This window comes from Lissotriton vulgaris, unplaced genomic scaffold, assembly GCF_964263255.1.
Source record: "Lissotriton vulgaris unplaced genomic scaffold, aLisVul1.2 SCAFFOLD_1628, whole genome shotgun sequence".
Lineage (NCBI taxonomy): Eukaryota > Metazoa > Chordata > Amphibia > Caudata > Salamandridae > Lissotriton > Lissotriton vulgaris.
The window spans coordinates 351,374-368,740 of record NW_028244477.1 but is presented as its reverse complement, the minus strand read 5'-3'; the positions used below and the strand labels follow the sequence as shown (position 1 = coordinate 368,740).

Below are 17,367 nucleotides of genomic sequence, written 5' to 3'. Positions count from 1 at the left end.
GGGGCGATACGATGCTGGAAGCTACGCTGGTTTACCTTTTTTCTAAACACAATAATACTGGCTTCGCCCCGTGATTTCGGTGCCAATCCACCTTGTGCTCTTTTAAATATTAATAACATATCATCTTTTATAAACTCGAAGAAAGCTTTATATACCTCCAATGGTAATTTATCAGGGCCCGCAGCCTTACCAATTGCAAGTTCCTTAATAGCTTGTTCGCGTTCCAGCATTGTAATAGGAGCTTCTAATCTCGTTACGTCCTCCTCCCCAATATCTTGCTCACACTGTTGAGATACAAATTCCTTGACTTTCCGGACATCATATTGATCATCCGTGTATAATGCTTCATATAAAACTTCTGAACACCTCCAGAATACCATTCTCATTCTCAACACACTGGCCATTACTATCCCAAATGTAATTGATTCTCTCAGCTGCCTCCTTCATCCTTAATTTTTACGCCAAGCACCTACCGCTGGCCTCCCCATATTCATAGTTAAGTCGCTGTCTTACTACATATTTTTTAGCAGCCTCTTGGCTCCATTGGAGATTTATTTTCGCCTTGATCTTTGACACTTCTACTACAAATGCCCCAATGTCCCTACCCATATGAATACCCTGAACTAGAGCCTCTTCAGCTCTGACCAGACCCTGATATAGCTCATGTTCCTTTAATGCCTGTTGCGTCTGATTATACAAACCATAACTAAGGGTTTCTCCCCTAAAAGCAGCCTTGAATGCATCCCAAACATACTCAGGATCAGTACTACCCCGATTAATACGAAGGAATTCAGCCATCCAAGCCTGCATATACACAATAAACTGCTCATCCAGGAGAAGCTTCCGGTCAAAAGAAAATGCCCTGGGTTTATTCAGGACTGCTACACCTGGAATAGATGACACACCCATGTAATGCTCCATTTCTATGCCTGTGCCCAGACTTTGCGCTAACATCATGTGCGTGTTTAGGGTGTTGGTGTGCGTAGCATAAAAGCAATGTGAGAGTGCGACAGAGTAAACTGCATCTCCTGCCTGCCAGTTGTTTATACAAGTGGGACCATCTATCCCTCTTTTATACTCTGGTAAGAAAGGGAAATGAGTTTGACTATCCAGCAGGAGGACAAGGCTGTCCTGGAAAAAGCAAGGTCCGACACATCCTCGTTATTTGTAGGGCGGGCCGGAAAGCCATCCAGCAGGACCAGCTAGTCTGAGGGACCCCCTCCTCCCCCGCCAAGACTCTCCCAACAGATCAAGGCAGGAAATAAAACTCTACCACAACGTGATTGTTGAGGCCCAGTTGGACAATTGTGTGCTGGCAACACCCCGTTCAAGGTTGCATTTGCCAAATTCCTAACACAAAAGGGTCTGAATCTACTGGCTTCCTGGAGAGCCTGTGTTGGGCTTTTAGCTGCTGAATTTCTGACTACTCTGTGTCAGAGGCCCATGAGGGACTACAACTACGCCAGTGTCGAACACCCTGTATGAGCTTACGCCTGTGGTCCAGCCGGCCACAGTGTGGGCTTAATTGCTGACAGTCGGGCCTCCAGAGGGGCTCCGACAGGCCAGGTGTGACTTCTACCTTGGGACTGCTGATCTTCAGGCAAAGGCAAAGAAAAGACAGAGTGGATGCCCTACTGTATGCAGCCCTACATCCAGGACAAAAGCGCTCCACAAAAGCCTGCTGGTGGGTCACTGCTCTCTCGAGTGTTCGGGCGTGCCATTCAAGTGCCGGGAAACAGGAAAGAGACCCAGAAAAGACTGACTCATCCTGTGGAAGGATAAAACGCTTACGACAGAGCATATACGCATTGGGGTGACTGGAGTGACAGAACTGCACCTATACTATATTCATGATACTCCTAAACGTAAATGTAAATGTGGGTATACTTGTAAAGCGCACTATCACCTGAAAGGTATCATGGTGCTGTATACCGCTGTGGAACCCTTCCTGGCTTTCCCTGTGAGATGCCCCCTTACTGGGCACCTCCACGGTGAGGCCAGGCATCCTAGCGCTTTCGGGGCCGTTGTGGAGATTAAGCAAGCTATTGCCCAGAGTTTCAGAGTGGGACCCATGATTAGAGTAGGCACCTAGGCGAGAATTATCAAGTCCGTGGACATTGAGCCCAAGACCCTGCCGCGTCGGGAACTGAACCCTGGTCCCGGGCCAGACCTCTACCTCAGGGTCTGCCGCTCTAATCGGTGAGCCACACTTCTCCTCTTCCCCTAGAGGGGAAGAGGGTATCAGAACCGGACACACCTATCTGCAGCACATGGTAGTCTGGCATGCCTGCACCATCCTTTCACCCAGACTGTCCATAAAGTTGATTTTAGAGCTGTTACGCACATAGCAGGGGGAATCTCAGACCATTCGCTGGTGGAGGTGCAACTCGATGGTCCGGTTGTGGACTTTATCCTACCCCCAAGGGTTGATCCGTGATATTTAAAAGACAAGACGTTCAAAGGTTGTATGAGAGATTGAGCAGAATTCTATTTTAAGGAGAATGGGCGGCCTGTTGAATCAGCTTGCGTGCTATAGGGTGAATTCAAGGCAGTGATTCAAGGCCAGACATAAGCCTTGATTGGGAGAATGTACGTAAGGAACGTAAATTGAAGTGCGAGGCTCAGGACAAGGAATGTGCTTTCCTGGAGGCACGTCTGGCAAGTGGGGAATCAGTTTCTCTCCCATTACACCATCAACTGAAGCAGCACACATTAAGAGCACTAATGGAAAATAGCGGGCACTCATGCGCTGGCTACCCAGCATTGTCTCTATGATGTCGGTGATAAAGCCAATGAGTTGCTTACATGGTTAGAGAGACAAGACAAAGGACGGAACTGGATCCTTGAGGACACTGACAACAAGGGGACGGAAATACTGGGAGAGACTTCCTGAAAGACCTGACCCTGCCAATGCTAACGAATGAGGACCGAGACGCACTAGACCAAGACCTGACAGTAGACTAAATAAATAAGACAATAGGAACCTTGAAAACAGGGCAAGCGATGGGGCCTGATGAGCTACCCTTAGAATTATATAAAAGCATGATGGATAAAATCAGGGAGTACCTCCAGAGTAGGTTTCAGACTGCCTGAAAATAAGGGTGTCTCCCAGAGCACCAAAGAACATCTGAGGTGGTGGTCATCCCAACAAGCATTAGAAATGCAATAGGTCTCGGATTTATTTGAGTTAGAGCTAATGGCATTGTCAATGGCAATGTCTTTTAGCCATGTGCTATGGAGTGTATGCAGGTGGTGTGTAGTGGAATTATGTGGGTTGGATTGGAATTGTAGCAATGGTGGCATGCTGCACGCCCTCAACACGCTGCCCTCAACACGCTGCCCTCAACACTCTGCCCTCAACACTCTGCCGCACTCATTCACATGCTGCACTCAACACGCTGCCCTCAACATGCTGCCCTCAATACGCTGCCCTCAACACGCTGCCCTCAACACGCTGCCCTCAACACGCTGCCCTCAACACTCTGCCCTCTGCATGCCCTCAACACACTGCCCTCAACACGCTGCCCTCAACACGCTGCCCTCAACACTCTGCCCTCTGCACGCCCTCAACACTGCCCTCAACACTCTGCCCTCTGCACGCCCTCAACACTCTGCACTCACACACACTCTGCACGCCCTCAACATGCTGCCCTCAACACTCTGCCCTCAACACGCTGCCCTCAGCACGCTGCCCTCAACACGCTGCCCTCTGCACGCCCTCAACACTCTGCACTCTGCACGCCCTCAACACTGCCCTCAACACTCTGCCCTCTGCACGCCCTCAACACTGCCCTCAACACTCTGCCCTCTGCACGCCCTCAACACTCTGCTCTCTGCACGCCCTCAACACTGGCCTCAACACTCTGCCCTCTGCACACCCTCAACACTCTGCACTCACACACTCTGTATGCCCTCAACATGCTGCCCTCAACACGCTGCCCTCAACACTCTGCCCTCAACACGCTGCCCTCTGCACGCCCTCAAGACGCTGCCCTCTGCACGCCCTCAACACGCTGCCCTCTGCACGCCCTCAACACTCTGCCCTCAACACTCTGCCCTCAACACTCTGCCCGCCCTCAACACTCTGCATGCCCTCAACACTCTGCCCTCAACACTCTGCCCTCAACACTCTCTGCCCTCAACACTCTCTGCCCTCAACACTCTCTGCCCTCAACACTCTCTGCCCTCAACACTCTCTGCCCTCAACACTCTCTGCCCTCAACACTCTCTGCCCTCAACACTCTCTGCACTCAACACTCTCTGCACTCAACACTCTCTGCACTCAACACTCTCTGACCCTACCCCAGCCCAGCGCCCCTCTGTGTCTGCAGGAACCATGCCCTAGAAGCTGACTGACCCTGCCCCAGCCCAGCGCCCCTCTGTGTCGCAAGAACCATGCCCTGGGAGCAGACTGACCCTGTCTAAGCCCAGCGTAGACACAGAGAAGAGGCTGACAGAGAGAGCTCCTTGCTCTAAATACATATTTGGAATTTTTGCAGTTTGCCAACTCCAGCTGGAAAGCAAGCGCCGGCCCCAAATGCTCTTGTTATTCAGTTCATAGACAGCTAAGCGGCCCCATTTGCTGACATAAATCATGGGCATGAAATGTATCCAGTCTCTCAATTAAAAGTTTTAAATATAATTTAAATATAATATACGAGTCTATCTCTCAGCACCCCTGCCTACTCGATCTCATAACAGATATTAGTATGCTCGATACGAGAGCAACTCGCCACAAAAAACAGAAGCCGCAGAAAAAAAGAAAGAAACATAATCGTAAACCGCCGGCGAGTGGTGCACGCGCGCAAGCCACTGCCACCATATGTCTTGAATTATCTCTGCAGTGACGGCTGAGATAATTGAAGATATATGGCCTTTCTGGTGCGCGTAACAGACACCAATAGGCCATAGGTGGAGCTACTCGACCGCCTATGGCCTATTGCGTGTTCTATTTCTAAAGCACACGCACACGAAGGCCAATAGCAATGCACGTAGCAAAAAAAAGCACGAAAAACCACGAGCAGCCAGGAATTTGTTAGGTACGTTTTCGGAAGCCCTGAGAAAATGACTCTTAGGCCACGCCCACTGCTGATGCAGTGGGACGGTTGGCCCGAGCCCTAAAAAGGACGAACCAGCAACTGAGTGTGGGTCTTATAGGCCTATCTCCCCGCTTCATATTGAGACTAAGGTCCCTGCGAACGCCCTGGCGATCTGCCTGCGGACAGTAATTGCAACAGTGGTTCATCCTGATCAATTGGGCTTTATACCACACCAGGGAACGCGCTTAAATCTCCGACACCTTAATGGAGTACCATATGCAATAGGGGATTCCTTTGCTGAACCAGTGGCGCTGCTGTTAAGCTCTTGTATGTGGCTCCTCTAGCGAGCATGCGCCTCAATAATACAGTCTACCGAGTCTTTGCCGTCCGACAGGGATGTTCCTTGTCTCCTATGCTCTTCACACATGTTTGGGTTCACCAGGACCTCTCATATGGGGTATTCCAGTTGATCAGGAGTGGGATGTGAGAATCTCCGTCTACTCAGACGTTTTGGTATATGACACGTAGCCAGCATTCTCGAGTGAATGAATCCTACACATTTTTCACATACTTGGAGATTATTCAGGATATAAGATCAACTGGAAGACGTCCTTAATATTCCTGCTGGTGGCAGGGACCCTGCGGCTGCTCTCTAGGTGCACAGTTAGGGTGGCACTACACGGCTTTAAATATTTGGTTGTGTTTATTACAAGAGAGCACAGGCAGGAACATACTCCCGAAATGAGACCGTCTTCGCTGGGATGCCCCACACTTGCGGGCGCTCCCACTCTCCTTACTGGGCCGGGTGGCCCTATTTAAAGTGATGACCCCTGTACATTGTGCAATAAATGTCCTTTAAGATCCTACCAGACATTTTTTTTCAAAAGATAGTCTGAGAACTTCGGCTCCTGTTGTGAGTAAGGTGCAGAGGGGAATTTATTAAGATGGACTGGCGGTCTGGAGTATTCACAAGTATTACTGGGCCTCGCAGCTGGTGGCAGTCAACAACTGGGTTTTTGCAGACTGTGAGTATCCTGCTTACCGGGTAGATAGATTGGCCATGGGCATGAGAGGTTACCCCACCCTGGTGCTGTATCGAAGAAAGTATGAGTGCACCCTGCCTACTCATACCCAAACATTGGTAAAGGTGTGGAAAGAGGCTACCAGGTATTTAGGCTGGGAAGGTAAGCTGACTGAAATGACTCCACTGTATGATGGTGATCTCTTAGGTGCAGCTGGAGTATTGCAGGTCTTCACAAAATGGGGATTGATTAGCCTAGAGCAGCCGGGCGATGTGTGGGGGGACAGGCGCTTGTGTCCTTCACGATCCTACAACAAAAGTATAAATTAGGGGAATAAAAACAGTTCTGGCATTTGCAGGTGGAAACGCTCTGCAAAGTCACATCCGGGAAGGGGGGCAGTTGCCTGATGCACCCCTACTGGAGGACCAGCTACTAATTGATCTCCTGACCGAAAAAGCAATCTCAACCATCTATAGGAAGTTGATCTACAATTCTCTGGATGCCTTGGGGACGCGGAGAGCTCTGTGGGAGAGGGATCTAGGCCCGCTTGGCGATGGCGATTGGGTTGAGGTCATTCAGGGTGTCAGGGAGTTGGCAATTAGAACTCAGTTTTGTCTAATTTAACTACAGATAGTGATACTGCCAAATCAATGACCCTGTTTACATTAAAGGGCAGCTTGAACTCAGAGCTCAACAACAGACTCGATTGAATAAATGACCAGCACACTGCTTATCTTGCCAAGACACAGGTACTTTGTAAATCTCTTTTTATTGAACAAGTGCTCAATCGATGGTGTTGACACCGAAAATACGGTGCACATTAATGAGAGTGATTAGACCAAAAACACAAAGTCTGCAAATATAGAGTGAGTAGCATAGCTTGGCTTGTCCTGACACTCCCTGGCCAAACCCCACTACATAAAACTAGATTGTCCTTTATCGAAGGCAGATAGTCCTCCCAAGGTACTGGAGGTCGCTGGGCTGCAAGACGACTTAACTTTTGGTTCTGGATCATCCAGGGATGCAGACAGGCCAGTATGACTGGGACCAAGACAATAGTTCTCTACAGATCCTCACCAGCAGAGAAGGCTGCAGTGCCCTTAGGTCACCAAGAACTGAAATTCATGGTCTGGGGATGACACCTAAAATCTTGATTTAAGGATGTTACAAGGGAGTGACAGGTAGAGGCTAATGGGCCCCTTTCCTAGGGTGTCTACACCCTCTATCATGCCCACCTCCTGTGGGAAGGGGACATAGTCCTAGCCCTGATTGGATAAGTCCCATCATCTTCAAGATGGTGGGCACTACAAAGTGTACTTCACCTCGCCTCTAGCACCTGAGGGATGGAGTTAACAGAGGGGGCGGGGGGCACACCTCCTGTTGTATCTAAGGTTTCCCACCTGTCCTTGCACCTAAAAGGGGGTGAGGACAGGAAGATCGCTTGCTCCCTCTAACACGAGAGGTTGGGGTCGCATTACAAAGGCGGCAAGGCGTTTGAAAATCCTTACCAAAGATGGCTCTTCCTGACTAGGGGGAGGTGTGAGCACCTCCACCCAGGAAAGGCATTGTTATTGACCTTGAAGTGCACAGGCACTCTCCCCATGAAGACAGAACACACTCTGGTGGTAGCAGGTTGGCTCAGGCCAGTCGGTGACCACACTAAGGAGTGGTAGATTTTACGGGACCCCTCTAAGGGGTACTCTGTGTGCAATTTTTAATAAATCGGACACTGCAATCAGCGCAGGTATATTTCCTAGGATAGCGAAAACTATACAGCAGGTCTTGCTCACAGTCCTTATACTGTGACTGCCACTACTGAACATTAATCTTGAATTGTTAAACCAGGGCCAGGATCTGGACAGGAGCCAATGAACAGGAGGGCAACTCACCAGATAATAGAAGTCTTCTGTCTTCACACTCACTCAGAGAGAACAATGCCATCCCATGTATTGCATGACAAAGAGGCCACAACCCTCAGTGAAACACTCATCTCTCAGATGTGATTCGTTAATAAGAATAAAATTAACATAACAGGTCCCTGGGGACCCCACAGATACACCGTTCCTACCAGTACCATAAATGCCTGGGGTCCCGCAGGTAAACCTAACAGTGCTACAAAGGCTTAGGGGCCCTACAGGTAAACCTTTCCTAACCCAGTGCTACAAATGCTATGTACTCACTGCAGCAGGACTGGGCGTTCTAGGTGTGCAATTAGGTTGTTTGGCATTCATCTACCCTTAGCTAAGCCACGTGATAAAGGCAGTAGATCAGAAATAGCTCTCACTATTGAAAAGGCGAAGACCCTGGTATAACACAAACGCAGAAATGCGGTTCGGCTCTACCAGGACATGTAGTAAACTATTCATTTATGTATATGTAGGATTAGATTGCATTGCAGGTTAATTCTTATTTCACTTTTTTCCGCACACAACATACAACATAGATTCCTCACGAGCTTATCTCTTTTCTCACCGACTGAACGTTCCAGGTCTTCGCCCCAACGGCCAGTTCTGTTACTCATTCCTCTCCCTGCGGGGAACCCTATGGCTCCATTCTTAGCCCTTTGTTATTTAACGTTAGTGTCAGACCTCTGGCTGACATTGCAGAGGAGGCGGGCTGTCCCTGTTCTCCTATGCTGACGACACCCTGATAGTCTTCTCTCTCTCTGTGGAGAGGGTGTCTGAGACATCTGCTCTCCAGATGGGGTTGAGTAAAATTGCATACTGGATGCAGGCCAATTTTCTCAAACTCAATGGAGAGAAAACTAAGGTCCTGATTCTGGGGAAGAATAAAGATCTTTGGGGTCCCCAAAACTGGCCTACTTGAATGGGTGTTCTTCCTCAGCTCTACTGCCAAGATCGCAATTTAGATTTTGATAAGAATAGCCCGGGCTGTTTTCAGCCAGATGACAAAGCTAGTAAAAGATTTTAATGACCAGGTATTGTCCTGTGTCGATGTCCTATATCTGACGGATGATGACCTCTTGGAACATCTGACAAGAGTAAATCGCATATTTCTGGAGTTTGCTCACATGGGCTACAAATTATTTTAGAAAATCAAAGATTGCCCACCTCAATATCCTTTTTCTGAGCTGGGGAGATGGCTATATCTCTCCTCAGCACCGGAGCGAGGGATCACTCTAGCTTTATCCACAGCTCACAATGACTCTGGTTAAAGGCAAATACAGAACCGTGACTGGCGCCTAGACTCCGAAAACCACTACGTCACCAGTCTCTTTGCCACTTTTCTTTGGAGCTAAAAAATCTGGCGATCTGAGTGCATGCATAGATTACCGCGCAGTTAAAAGGCAACGATTAAAAATCGTTATCCATTACCTCTTAGCTCAGTCTTTCTAAATCAAATCAAAGGATCAAGTATTTATACTAAATTGGGTTTACGTAGTGCGTATCACCTTGTTCGTATTAAGGAGGGAGAGGAATGAAAGACCACCTTTCGCACGAAATATGGTCTATTCGAATATACAGTAATGCCATTCGGTCTCTGTAACGCCCCGGCAGCATTTCAGAATTTCATCAATGAAGTCCTACATGATTTACTTGATATCTGTGTCATCGTATACATTGATGACATGCTGGCCTTCTCCGAGACTGAGGAAGAGCATACTACACATGTTCTCTCAGTTCTACAAAGATTAAGAGACAATTCTTTGTATGTGGAACTTGAAAAGTGTGTATTTAACACAAAGAAGGTCAAATGTTTTGGTTATTGGCTTTCTCCCGAAGGAATAATCATGGACCCAAAAAAGGTTGAAGCAATTTTAAATTGGCTCACTCCCTCTTCTGTAAAAGACACGCAGCGAGTACAAAGTTTTGCTAATTCTGATAGGAGCTTCATATCTAAATTTTCTGAGATAGTGACACCTATCACTCAATTACTTTGAAAGGGTGAGAAATTTCAATGGAACCCAGACGCTGGAAAAGCTTTTTTTAAATTGAAGCAAGCTTTTACATCAGTACCTTTTTTGATTCAACCAGACCCTGATAAATCATTCTTTGTCAAGGCTGACGCTTCCCAAACTGCATTGGGAGGCGTGTTTATGCAAAACGGTGCTGCAACTGGACATTTACATCCAATTGCCTTCTACTCGCGCAAACTGTTACCAGCTGAACAGAATTATACCATTGCAGAAAGCAAGTTGTTGCCAATTAAAGCAGTCTTTCTTGAATGGAGACACCATTTATTGGGTGCAAAGCATACAATTACCATATTTTCAGACCATAAAAATCTCCAGTTTTTCACCACAGTTAAGGCACTCGCTCCCAGACAGATGCGCTGGTTACTTTTTTTTGTGAATTCGGTTTTATCATAACATACTGCCCTGGACAAAAGCAACTGCTGTCTGACACTTTGTCTAGATTAGTTTGTGAAAAGGATGTTAGCAAAACAAAGAATTCATAAAGTATCATTCTTTCTGAAAAAATAGTGGCAGTCACACAAGAGGACACCTTTTTAGACCAAGTTAAATTGAGTGTTCAGACGTTAAATGAACAGCAATGGCTAGCTCAGAAACAAAACACCATATTTGAGGGTTACTTCTTCCACAAGGATAAACTGTTTATCCCTCAGGAAAACTTGCAACAACAGATATTACACTGGAATCATGATGTTAGTACAGCAGGACATCCAGGGGTCAATAAAACTTTAGAGTTATGTCAGCGGCATTTCTGGTGGAAAAACATCAGACAGGACGCCCAACAATATATAAAAGCCTGCCCAGTGAGCGCACGACAAAAGTCCTCCCATTTATCCCCTAAAGGTCTTCTACAACCATTGCCCATACCTCTGCTTCCCTGGCATACTATCAGTTTGGACTTCATCACAGATTTGCCTAAATCCCATAATTTTACTGCAATTTTAGTAGTTGTGGATCTGTTGCCTAAAATGAGGCACTTTATTCCCTTACAAAAACTACCAACAGCTACAGAATTTAGTGAAGTGTTCTTAAACCATATTGTAAAACTACATGGCCTTCCCAGTAAAATAATTTCCGACAGGGGACCTCAATTTATTTCAAAATTCTGGAGTCAGTTGTGCAAACATTTAGGAATTGAAATAGCATTATCCTCCGCTTTTCACCCACAGACTGATGGACAGACAGAAAAAGTTAATCAATACCTTGAACAAAGTCTACGGTGCCTAACCTCCATTATATTGGCTCATTGGGATGAGGTCCTACCATTGGCAGAGTTTTCATACAACAATAGCTATCATGCAGCTTTAGGCTGTTCCCCTTTCTTTTTTATAACTGGCTTACATCCACGATCTATTCCTGCCATCCTTTCAGATTTATGCCTGCTATGACCGAAAGATTAACAGAATTGCGAGATTTCAAGAACAAGCCAAGCGTAGTTTAGCCAAAAATAAACAAAAAGGTCAAATTATCAGTCGATAAACACAAAGCACCAGCACCACCCTATAAAGTAGGGCATCTCGTCTGGTTATCAACCAGAAATATCCAGATTGAAGGCCCCAAGAAACTAAAACCTAGGTTCATTGGCCCCTTTCCCATAAATTACATTTTGAATCCAGTTTCAATGAGATTAACTTTGCCCTCTGAATATGCCATCCACCCAGTTTTTCATGTATCTTTGCTCAAACCACATGATCCGTTGTAGTGACTGAGGTATTGGTGCTTTTTTGGCTCGGTTATGACCGTTGCTTACCACTCAGTATATGCTGCTATCATTCGAACATGTATAGTGTTTTGTTGAATTCCCGACCTTTATTTCACCTAGTTGGTAGGGCTTGCCTATAGACTTTGACAGCTTTATGTCCCCTTATATGCTGCTTTTCGCTCTTTTTCGGGCCTAAAGGCCTATGCTCGAGCGATGCCATGTTCTATTCTGACACCATCCTGCTAAGCCTCTTCAGGTGAAAGGCAATGTTTTAGTTTCAATGTGTTGTTCGCTAGTAGTGAACCAGCAAGGACCGGTCCTTTTTGGAGGAATGTGCTCTCTTCGCGCTGGAGCCATAACAAACGCTTGGCCAGCTGCTGTTGTGTGCCTGGTACGGAAAGGTACAGGAATCTCATAAGAACGGTAGGCGGGTTCTTCTAGAAGCTTCGAGAGGGAGCTAGATTCTATATTAGTGAAAGCGGGTCCAAGTGAGGGTGAGATGACCGTCTGGTGGTTTTGGCGGTCTTGTGAAGCATCACGGTGCAGACGTGTTTGTGGAACAGAGAGTCCTGACCCAATCGAAGAGGGAAAGAGAGACGGACCTGTCTTCAGATTGCAGATGTCTAATAATATGGTGAGGTGTTCCATGTATGACTAATTTTATCTAATTATTCCTTTATTTTCAGGTTCTATATGTGTGTATGTATATTAATAAGTCATTTATTTCTATGTCCTTTCATCATTGTGCAATAAAAGACCCCAATTTGCATTAATTCCATTTGTTTGTTGTCACTAAGAGGGAGTGTGAGTTCTTCTTAACCAGGTGCTGTCGTATAGAAGGAGGGGTGATTCCCTTCTTACAGGTAACTGATGATGGGAAGGTGCGCTGCTCATGATTAGGGATGACTACATGGGAGAATATATAATTTGTCCTTATTATCTGTGGAGGAAGGTCGGGCCCCTTTTTTACCAAGTGCTTACAGAGGGATGTGCTAGTTCCCCTCTAATGAGTAATTGTAGATACGGAAGGGAAATCGGCTCCTAAGCAGGAATACCTAAATTGCTGGTAGACCAACCCAACATAGCGTAAGAGGTATGTACTGATTTTCACCGGAAGTTGTTGCTGATTCGCACCAGGGTGCGTTGCTCGCGTAAGTGCTCGTTGAACGTCGGAAGACGTTGCTGACTTTATTTGATTAGTCGGAAGACGTTGCTGATTTGATATTGATTCGCCGGAAGACGTTGCTGATTTGATATGGATTCGTCGGAAGACGTTGCTGATTTGATATTGATTCGCACCAGGGTGCGTTCCTCGCGTAAGTGCGCTTTGATCGTCGGAAGACGCTGCTGACCTGATTTGATATTTGATTCTGATTCATCGGAGGACGTTGCTATACATACCCTCGGAGCTATGATCTATAGTATCTTTAGTTATTTATGTTATTCCTTTCTCAGATAGGTAGTCTGAATGTGGTGTTTTGTTGTAAAGCATTCTGGGAAGGGACTGTGATGAGTAATTACTTTATAGCTAACTAGCTGAAACACCAGAAAAGTAGGAAAATATCAGTCATTACATCCGTCCACACGAAAAGACAACCCTCCTCCTCCTGTTGTAGTTGGAGACAATTTTGCATATGAAGAAAATCGCATTATAGGTGCAAAACGTATACATGGTTGATTACAGTATTTAATTGACTGGAAGGGTTATGATGCGTTAGAAAGATCCTGGAAACAGAAACACATGTACATACTCCAAGATTGGTGAGATCTTTCCATGCCTTGCATCCGGAAAAACCCTGTCACATACGAAGACCTTGGGGGGGTGCCAGGAGGCATTTCCTGCATGTGTAAACGGTCTTGGCATGTACACGTGAATTACTTGGGAAAGATCTAAGCCCCGAATCACCTTCACATGCACACGTGAGAAAACCTGAGACCCAAAGCTATTTAAACCCCACCCACTTGGTTCCCGATGCTTCGCTTCGTGTCTAAACACTCACCTGACTCCGGACCTGGATGGTAGATCATCCGAAGCTCTTCAGCTCTCCACCCTGCTTACTTCCCTGTCTTCACTCAGTGTCTTCGGCTGTGTTCTTGCTGCCCGGAGCACATTTCAGACGTTCCTTCCCGTTTCTGAATTTCCGGCTCCAAATCCTCTCCCGGCACTGTTTCCGATATCCTGCAAAAGAGAAAAGAAAAGAGAATCAACAAAGGGTTGCCAAGCAACACCTCGCTCTGAATGGTAAAGCGTTAGCATGCTTGAACACATACCGGTAAGAATATAAACTTTATGAAAACTGTGGTGGATCTCTTGACCTTCTATAAATCAAGAGAACGCTTTGAAACTCTTCCTGAAACAATCCCAGGAGTTTAAGGACATTGAGTAAGTGAAGAATGTTAAAGTAAAACGGACATTTGTGTAAATACCTTGAGTCTGATTAGAAGACTGAAAAGGAACAGAGAGCTTGATTGTTTTTATTATTTATATATATTTAATGTGAAATTACGAAAGCAAATATTGTAAAGGAAATCAGTAACTCTTGTGTTAATTTGAGCAATCATAGATTATCACTGTTTTCTTTTAACTCTCTTCCTCTTTTTCAACAGCCTTTTTTTCTTTCAATCTTGTTTTTTTCTCACTTTTTTTTCTTGCTTTTACTTTTTATGTCACACTGTCTGTTGTATGTTCGCTCTCTTGATCTTGTTCTCTTCTGCTAGCTCTGCTGCTCTTTTTATCCCTCTGTTCATCTCTCATCTCATCTTTGTCTCATTTTATCTCTCTCTTTATTTTTGCCTTATTTGCTCTTCTTCTCAACCATTGCCTGCATCACCCTCTTTCTTTCCTCTTTTTCACTCTGTTCTCTGATACCTTTGGGTTTTCTCTTGCTCTCCATGCTCATCTTTCTCACTCTCCACCCTCCTTGCAGAGTGTGCACCTTTAAGCACTCTGAATAAGGGGGACATCATATCTGACAATCTCTGGCTGATATCCATCATCTCACAAATTCTAAATGCTAACCTTTGACTTTTTCACTCTCTTCTATAATTCCCTTGATTTTGCTGTCACTTTCATGTTAATTTGTTTCTCTTTTGCTCTGGTTCTTACCCTATTTCATTCTCTCATGCTATTTCTCACTTAGTTTTCAGATTCTCTTAGTCTATCTTTCTATCTCTTTTGCTATTTTGGTCACACATAAGACTACCAGAATTTGAAAACAACAAAAAAACAGTATATTTAAAAAAAATCTAAAAGATGGACGACTATTTTACATTAACTGAGGGGTATGGGATGACAGTGCTTATCAACATCGAAATGCCAAGGAAATAAATAAAATGCAATTTTAAACACCATTTCGTACCGGCTAATTAAATTGCTTTCCGATAACAGAAACTAGCCAGTCCTCCAATGGAATACATAAAAATGTGCCTCTTTCAGCTAGCCCTCTATGGAAACAGGGACACCATACATATTTCTTGAAATTTGAAAAACTGGGGTTGTCCTGGTAAATCCGGGTCACCTGGTCACCCTAATCACACACGCACTTCATAACCTTTGTTTCTCCTTTGCTGTTTCTCATTCTGTTTTTCTACAACATTCACTCTTTTTTATATCCCCATTTTCTCTCTTGCTTTGTTTTCTTATATCTATTCTCTGCATATCAGGTTTCAGAGAGGCCCTTCCGGATCGCAGAGTTGAAAGGGTCTTATCTAATGTATGGTTCATATGAGGGCAGATGGAGTTAAATCAGGGCACATAAATGTAAACAGCCCAGTGCAACCAACGCGCAGGGCACCGTAGGCTAGGGGTCAAAGTGCAAAATGCTCCTAGGACAGAGAACATAGGCACATCTATTGTTAGTGCAGCAGACACAGTGGCACCAGGGCTGAAGAAGAGGTAAGAGCCGAGGGCGTGGCCAAGCCAGAGACCAAGATGGTCGCTCGGCTTTGAAGCTCCGCCAGCAGTCGTTCCAAAATTTGTGCTTGTTTTTTTTCTGTGCCGTCCGATCGCTTTTTTAGCTGTTTTTCCTCTGTTTTGCCCGTCTATTGTGCCTGTATTCCCTTGTGCTGTACCATCGTTTTTCCTTCCTGTTTTTGCCTTATTTTTCCCTCCATTTGTGCCTGTTAATGTAATTTTTCCTCTTTGCCGTGTCCAGTTTCCTTCCTGTTTGCCCGCCTACCTCGCCGCCCTCCGCTCTCCCTCCCCTCTTCCCGCCTCCCGCCACCGCCTGTGGCCACGCCCCTTTCTCTTCTGTTCCCTCCCCGCTCCCGCCTCCCAGCTGCTCCGCCCACCCGCGCACTTGGCCTTAAATGGCGACCGTGCGACGCAGGTGAGTGTGACCCACTTGTGGGACACCCGTGCGCCGCACGGCCACCAGCTGCTGCGTGTGTCTCCCTCTGCCTGCCTTCTGCCTCGCCGCCGGCCTCGCTGACGCCTGGCCGTTCCCCTCTGGTTTTGCCAGTGTTTTTGCCCAAAATTTGTGCTTGTTTTTTTTTTCTGTGCCGTCCGATCGCTTTTTTAGCTGTTTTTCCTCTGTTTTGCCCGTCTATTGTGCCTGTATTCCCTTGTGGTGTACCTTCGTTTTTCCTTCCTGTTTTTGCCTTATTTTTCCCTCCATTTGTGCCTGTTAATGTAATTTTTCCTCTTTGCCGTGTCCAGTTTCCTTCCTGCTCGCCCGCCTACCTCGCCGCCCTCCGCTCTCCCTCCCCGCTTCCCGCCTCCCGCCACCGCCTGTGGCCACGCCCCTTTCTCTTCTGTTCCCTCCCCGCTCCCGCCTCCCAGCTGCTCCGCCCACCCGCGCACTTCGCCTTAAATGGCGACCGTGCGAACGCGCAGCGGGCGCGCCGTTTGTGCGCCGAAGGCGCGCCAAAGGTAAGCCCGTCTACGCCCGTCCGCGCCTGGACCGCGCCCAGTGCCAGGACCCCTGGCCCACGAGGACCCCGACCGACCCGCCTGACGTACTCCGCCGCCACCCTCACCGCTCTCAACACCGGCCGACTCCCAGAATGCCATCAAGCCACTCCACGACGTACCCACGGACCTTTCAGCTGCCACGCCTGCAAGTTCACCTGCACCCGGACCTGCCCCGCACCAGCACCCGCCAAGTCGAACACCAGCAGCACCCACCTCAAGTGCATCCTGCTCAACACCCGCTCCGTCCACAGACACGCCATCGAACTCTGGAACCTTCTAGACGCCACAGCCCCTGACGTTGCCTTCCTCACGGAGACCTGGATGAACGCCTCTTCAGCTCCCGACATCGCCATCGCCATCCCAGAGGGCTACAAGATCGTCCGGAGGGACCGAAACGCCAACCAGATGGGAGGAGGCATCGCCATCATCCACAGGAGCACCATCCGTCTCACGACCAGCACCGACAACACTCTGACCAGCGCCGAACACCTGCATTTCCAGATCCACACCAACCCGAACACCACCCTCAGAGGCACCCTGATCTGCCGACCCCCTGGACCACGCACGCAATCAGTCACTACATCCTCCTGGGAGACCTCAACTTCCATCTGGAGAACAACAACGACCGCAACACCAGCACCCTGCTCGACAACCTCGCCAACCTGGGACTCAAGCAACTGGTGTCCACCCCCACCCACCTCGCCGGACACACACTCGACGCAGTCTTCTCTTCCAGCACAGACATCGACTTCAGCCAC

General features: G+C 47.1%; 1 long non-coding RNA gene and 1 pseudogene across 1 annotated transcript in view; one reads left to right on the top strand and one right to left on the bottom strand.

Moving 5' to 3' along the window:
• Positions 1–17,367, top strand: part of LOC147667219 (uncharacterized) — a 252,714-nt pseudogene that overhangs the window by 114,501 nt on the left and 120,846 nt on the right.
• The window catches only part of LOC147667220 (uncharacterized), a 33,446-nt gene that overhangs the window by 6,520 nt on the left and 9,559 nt on the right, over positions 1–17,367 (bottom strand). Inside the window, exon 3 of the long non-coding RNA XR_015304481.1 lies at positions 13,698–13,876. This is a non-coding gene — a long non-coding RNA (uncharacterized LOC147667220). The remainder of the gene's footprint in view (positions 1–13,697; positions 13,877–17,367) is intronic.